The following is a 6,887-nucleotide window of genomic DNA, read 5'->3' as shown; positions in this document are numbered from 1 at the left end:
TTCTCATAAGATAACTGGAGTGTTCTTTTTTTTATATCAACCAAGACTAAAGCAATAATTCATGAGAGAAGGCCACCAAAGAGCACAACAACAATGAGTAACCAGAGGTGCTAGAGGTAATTGTATATTTAGAGATAAGAAAATGCGATGATCTCTGATGGCTAGCAGGCTGTTCCTCATATTGATTAACATCCTGGTTGGAGAATATCACATTAAAGGTAGGATGATTTAGTTGCACTTTAATGCGAGCTTCATAGGAGCAGATGATTTAATTTGGTCTATTCCAAAGAGATGGTTCCCCACTGTCCAGTAGTAGACTTACCACGACTTGTACAAGTCAAAAACACAAGTCAACAAAACACTCCTGTAGCAAGACAGATAAATGAATAATGGAGTGTATCAAGCATTCTAAGAGCAGTGCCCAGAGCGGATGAATAAACCATGCAGCCATAATCCAAGTACGAATGGATCAGAGCTCACTAGAAGCGCAACATGCATACTCAATCAGCTCCCCAGTGAGTATTAAATACAAATTCCATTTATTTTATAGAATTTCCTGATGTAGGAAAGCAATTGTATATTTTACATAAATTACCAGAAGAAATTCTTTTTCTTTTAATTAAATGTAAGATGCTTTGAAATCAATGAGATTTAATTTGATCAATGTGAATCTTAAGGTGTAAAAAATACAAGCATTTCTTTCTGGAAATGAAAACTACTTAAATGATGCCCTTATAGTTGTTTAAAATTATAAAGTTATTTCTATGAAGTGTCATTTGCTCAAAACACTGAAAAGTCTGTAGAGATTCAGCAAAGCTGATAGCAGTAAAGTTTTTGGGATTAAAAAAACTTTATTGGTAATTATATTAACAATACTGAATTTTATTAACAAATTACAATTTCCCACAAAAATATAATGAGATGACATTCACCTCTCTTCGGTAGTTTTTCATGTATGACTGCTTTAGTTTATTCAAACTATGGTTATCATAATCACAATTGGTGAAGTGAATAAAATCTAGCAACTACAAGCTAGCATCCAACAGTTAGCTTTTTCTCAAAAAAAAGCTAAAATTATAAAAAAAGTTGAATAAAAAAATGCTGGTTCTAGCTAGAAATAACTAAGTTAGTTTAGACGTATTCAGGAAAACTTAAGAAATTTCTTGGGTTAGTATTTGTTAATCTTAGCTACAGCTAGGTTTATGGCTTTCATGTTTTAAGGAAACTTCCAGTAATAATGAAAAATCCAAGACTCCAATGTCAGTTAAAACAAAAAATTGAAGCTTGGGAAACTATAAGTGAACAGTTTTTGTCAACTGTTGGTAAGGAAGTGACAACTGTACAACTAAATAGATTGCTGAGCAATATGAAGAGTAATGTCAAAAAGAAAACTGACAAAATTACAACAGGCAACAAGCCTATCAAACTAAAAAAGTTAGAACAAGAATTTTATGAAATTATCAGCCAAAATAATCTGACATTTTCTAAAGTGCCAGCAAAGCACCAATCATTTTTAATGTTATAAGAAGGCAGGCAGGCACCTGCCTGCCTGCTAAGAGAAAGGCAGACAGTATGTCTGTTGGAATGGGATGTAAGCCACTCACGTCTTTTATAAATACAATCATGAACAGTGATAATGATGATGATCTTATCAGCAATTCGAAAGAACTTAATGATGCAAACCACTTGGCAACTAAAATAAGAAAAAGTGCTAAAAAGGTTTTAGCTTATGAAAGTGATGAGATTATTGATCTTTCAACACCACAGATTCAGCGAATTGTTTTACTGCAGCAAATGCAAATTAACAAGATGAAACTTGAAAGAGAGAAAATGAAACTTGAAAGTATTAAGAAAATGTCAGATGTATCAACTCAAACTGAATTAAAAAGCCTTGTTGTTTACCAAAATTTGTAATAAAGCAAAATATATTTCCTTTAAACCCCCCATCCTTCTTACTATCAATAAATAAAAAATAGAAGATAAAATTTAAAAACCAACATAACAATTGCAAAACATAGGCATACATGTAACTGTGTGTATGCCAATGTGTACGTTTAGAGGTCCATGTGAGTTTATTTATTTCTATATTTCTTTAATTTTACGCTTATTTTTTAGTTTGTATATGAAAAAATGTATTACAATAATAATACAATTTAATAAAATCTAAATTAATACAGTTATATAAAACAATTTAAAAAATAATAATATAAATTACTGTTCTTTTTACATTCATTCAAAAACAACATCACTTCTTGGTGTTTCTGTTGCCTCCTCAGAGATGTGGCTGCATTTTCAAATTGCTGTTCTTCAATTTCCTCCTCATGAAAGACATTATTGTCATCATCAAAAACATCATTAAGGAACTTTACAATGTTGTGTAAGACTACGCAAAATACAATTACCTTGGGCACTTTTTCCAAAGATACACAGACACAGTTTCCCAAAATTGGGAATCTTTTTTACAGCTGCCCGAAACACCTTTCAATGATAACTCTTAACCTGGAATGGTGCAAGTTGAGATTTTTCTCTGCTGCATTAGCAAGTGATTTGAATGGTATTATTAACCATGGAGATATTCTGTAGCCGGAGCCACCAAGTAGACATGCTCCACCATCAAAATTTGGTATAATCCCCTGACAGGGCTTCTGTGCCATATATGTGCATCATGAACACTTCCTGGCCATTCTGCACTCAGACTTGTAAATTTTTTAAGGGCGTCACAAGTATCCTGTACATTAATATTAACATATCCCTTTCGATTTATATACTCATCCCCATGTAACTTTGGTTTTGTTATTTTCACATAGGGGTAGTTCAGAGCTCCTATTACATTTGGCTTTTGAATTTTATAATACAGCTGGAAATATGAAACTTAAAGGAGTTGACAAAATTACAAAAGTACAGGAATTAAATTTTATCAGGAATGGAACTTACAGCTTAAAGAAAATATACAAAAAATAATCCACGGGATATAATGTAATTTAAACTGTGAATTTACACAGATTTTATTTAATTCCAAGAATCTACTATAGATGTTAGTAAATAAATCAAATACTAAAGATAGAAAATCTGATGTGGATACCACATTACTTCCTTGTTCACCTATTAAATTATTATTATTATTATGCTTTTACGGCCAACATGGGACCACTTAAGTCAATTTTAGTTGGATCTTTTCTGAGAAAAGCGTGTTATTTTACTCTTCTGAGCTGCCCAGTATTTCTTCATCCGTTCAGAACTTGCTTTCTTTTCTTCATCCGTAAACACCCTCTTCGTTGTATTTTGTCGTTTGTCTGTCTTTTGTTTAAATCTAATGCTTTTATCTTTTAGCTTTATAATTTTTCCAGTTTTATTCTGTAGGTCAGTCAGGGAAATTCCCAATTCTTTCATATCTTCTCTAATTTCTTTGATCCATCCTACTTCTAGCTTTTGGAACCAAAGCTTTTCAATGATATTTCTTGACAGTCTTGTTTCCGGTGTCCTTATGAGACGACCAAAGAAAGAGATTCTTTTTTTCCGCATAGTATCAGTAACAGGCTCTATTTCTCGATACACCACCTCATTTGGCACAATCCACCATTGGCCTTCTTTTTGGTGTTTTTTATTGATACACGTTCTGACAATTCTCCTCTCTATTTTCAGAATTTTTTCAATTCGGTTTTTCTGAGTGATTTTGAAAAGGGTCTCGCTTCCATAGGTGACTTCTAGCTGTACTACAGTTTTATAATGTTTAAGTTTTGTTTTAGCAGAAAGGCATTTTTTGTTATATGTTGACCAAGTTAATTTTTGGGATTTAATCATTTTATTTGTCCTGTTTTGCCATGTCACTTTTTCATTTAAATTATAAGTTATTATTTCCCCTAGATATTTAAATTGTTTTACTATTTTAATTTTCTGATTGTTTACCGTAATGTGCTCTATTACCAGACGATCTATGGCCATTAGTTCAGTTTTTTCGAAAGAGATATGAAGCCCTATCTTTTGTGCTAGGTTTTGAAGGCTCATGATTTGTGTTTTGGCTTCTTGAATATTATTTGCTAAAAGAGCGAGGTCATCTGCAAATTCTAGGCAATTTAGTGTGATGGAGTTTTTCTTAGTACCCATTTTTATATTTTTGGGATTTACTTCATACCATTTTCTCATGACAAATTCGAGGGCGCAGTTAAAAAGGAGTGGTGAGAGGCCGTCTCCTTGCCTCAATCCAGTTTTTATGTAGAAGGGTTGAGAGAGTTCAGCTCTGAATTTCACTCTGGACTGGGTATTGGTTGAAGTTAATTTTATCATGTTTACGAGTTTAGGGTGAAGGCCCAGGTTTCTCAGAATATTCAGCATGGATGGTCGGTGTATACAATCATAGGCCCTTTTAAAGTCGACGAAGGTGATTATTAGTTGTTTTTTCCGTCTTTTATATAAGTCCATCATAAGTTTTAGGGATATTATTTGCTCCGGGCAACCTCTCCATGGCCTAAATCCCCCTTGGTATTCCCCAAGTTCCAGTTCAAGTTGGTCTTTGCATCGGTTGTATATGATTCTCGACAGGATTTTGTATGTGCAATCCAGGAGAGATATGCCTCTGTAGTTTTCCGGATTAGTTTTATCCCCTTTTTTAAGTAATGGATGAATGAGGGCTGTGGTCCAGTGTTCTGGAAGTTTTTCTTCGTTCCATATTTTCACGAGGCATAGATGTAGGGAAGTTTTGACTGAATAAACTGATGAGTGTTTCCAGAGTTCTGCGAAAAGCTGGTCTTCTCCGCTTGCTTTGTAGTTTTTTATTTCATTTAAGGCTGCGAGAACTTCTTGAATTGTTGGCGGGTTTTTATTTACTGATGAAGTTTTAACTGGAGTTTCAGTGTCAATCTCAAAAAGCTCTGGGGGGTCGTCACAGTTGAGGAGTCTATTGAAGGTTTCTGCCAAAATTTCAGCATTTTCTTTATTGGTGTGGGCCATATTTCCTTTTTTTCCTCTCAGCATAAGGGTGGGTGGTTCATATCTTTGAAGAGCCTGACCAAAAATTTTATAATAGTCTCGGAAGTTAGTTTTCTTGGAACTTTCTTCTATTTGCTGAATCAAGTTTTTTTGGGCTTGTCGTTTGGTTCCTCTTATAATTTTCTGAGTTATTTTCCTTTGTTTGGTGAATTCATGGTTAGATTCTTCAGTTTTCTGGGTTTGGTGGTTGATCCAAGCCCGGTGTCAGTCTTTGACTGCTTTGTCACATTCTTCATTCCACCATTGGTGTTTTTTTCTTGGGTTTATAGGGGCTAGTTCTTCAGCTATTTCTTTCAGTTGGGATGTCAGTTCTTTTAAATTATTAGTTAATTTGATTTTTTTTTTTGTTTCTTCAAAGATGGCATTGTTTATTAATTTATGTGGATCATAAGCTCTTTTGTTTTTAGGTTGGGATTTTTTCTTTTTATGCGGGGTGAATTTTATTTTAACTTTAATTAAGTAATGGTCCGATCCAGTATCTGTTCCTCTCAAGACTTTTACATTATAAATCTCCTTGTGATAATTCCGGTCCATGCAAACATGATCGAGTTGCCATTCCCCTTTTTTCCAATCTGGGTGTTTCCAAGTCTTCAATTTGTTTGGTTTTCTCATAAAATAGGTGGATTTTGAGATCATATTATGGTTTCTGCAAAATTCTACAAGTCTTTGGCCGTTCTTGTTTGTTTTCTTTTGGGCAGGCCATTTTCCGATAATATCATGATATCTTCGTTCTTTACCAAGTTGGGCATTGAAGTCCCCTATTAAAATCTTGGAGTGGGTCTTATTTATGTTGTTTGCAGTTTGGTCAAGAAGTTCCCAGAATTTGTCCATCTCTTCTCTATTTTTTTAGGATTGTTTTTGTCATTGTTGGGAGCATGGACATTTATTATGGTGTAGAGTTTATTGGCTGATTTTAGGGTTAAGATTGAAATCCTGGGGGAGTAAGACTTAAATTCTACGACTGAGTCAATTATTTTAAGATTGATTGCAAATCCTGTTCCGAACTGTGGGCAATTCTTCATCACACGTTTCCCGGGGATTCCTTTGTAAATTTTCCTTTGTAAAACAGGCCACGCTGTCTGGTGACCTTGATTTTGTGCCAGAACCGGTAATTCTACACTACAAAGTCGAGTGAGCTCGAAGCAGACTGAACAATATCAAAGCATTGCCGGGTCAGCTAGTAATAACATAAAAAGTGTGTCCATAGATATGATTAAAAACCAAGGGTTACACTTACAAAGTAATAAGTGCAATATTACAATATGGATCTTCGATTCATGAAGATCATTATACTACTAGTTTTATTAAAGAAGGAAAAATATGGTATGAAGTGAATAATATGATTATCAATAAAAAAAATTGTCTGTGAAATTCAAAAAAAGTATTTTTGTTTGTTCTAGAAAGGCAATAAATTTTAATAATAAATCCATAAGATAACAATCAGTAATTCATAAAAAAAATAAAAGAATAATCCAATAAAATTTAGTGATATCCAAAAATATAAAAATAAAATTGTAGACCATATGGTAAGAGTCTCACAGATATCATTTCTTCCAATGACAAAAACAATAAAACTGTTTTTAACAAAATTATATCAAAAAAGGTAAGACACTACATTTCTATTATCAAAATCTGTTAATAATTTAGAATTTTGTTTAAAAAACATTAAATGTATTTAATAGACAAGAGATATACAATAATATATAATAAACAATGTTTAAGCGTTCCATATAATAAGCAAAAAATATAAAAATTTGTTACAAAACTCTTACTGGTCCGATTTCATTTGTATATAATCCATATTACATTTACAGAAATAATATATTTCTTATGATTATTTGTTGTTTGATAAATGAAATCGGGCTGGTAAGAGTTTTATAACAAATTTTTCTATTTTTTGC

The sequence above is a fragment of the Lycorma delicatula genome, chromosome 2, assembly GCF_047948215.1.
Source record: "Lycorma delicatula isolate Av1 chromosome 2, ASM4794821v1, whole genome shotgun sequence".
NCBI classification, from domain to species: domain Eukaryota; kingdom Metazoa; phylum Arthropoda; class Insecta; order Hemiptera; family Fulgoridae; genus Lycorma; species Lycorma delicatula.
Note: the sequence above shows the minus strand (reverse complement) of the source record.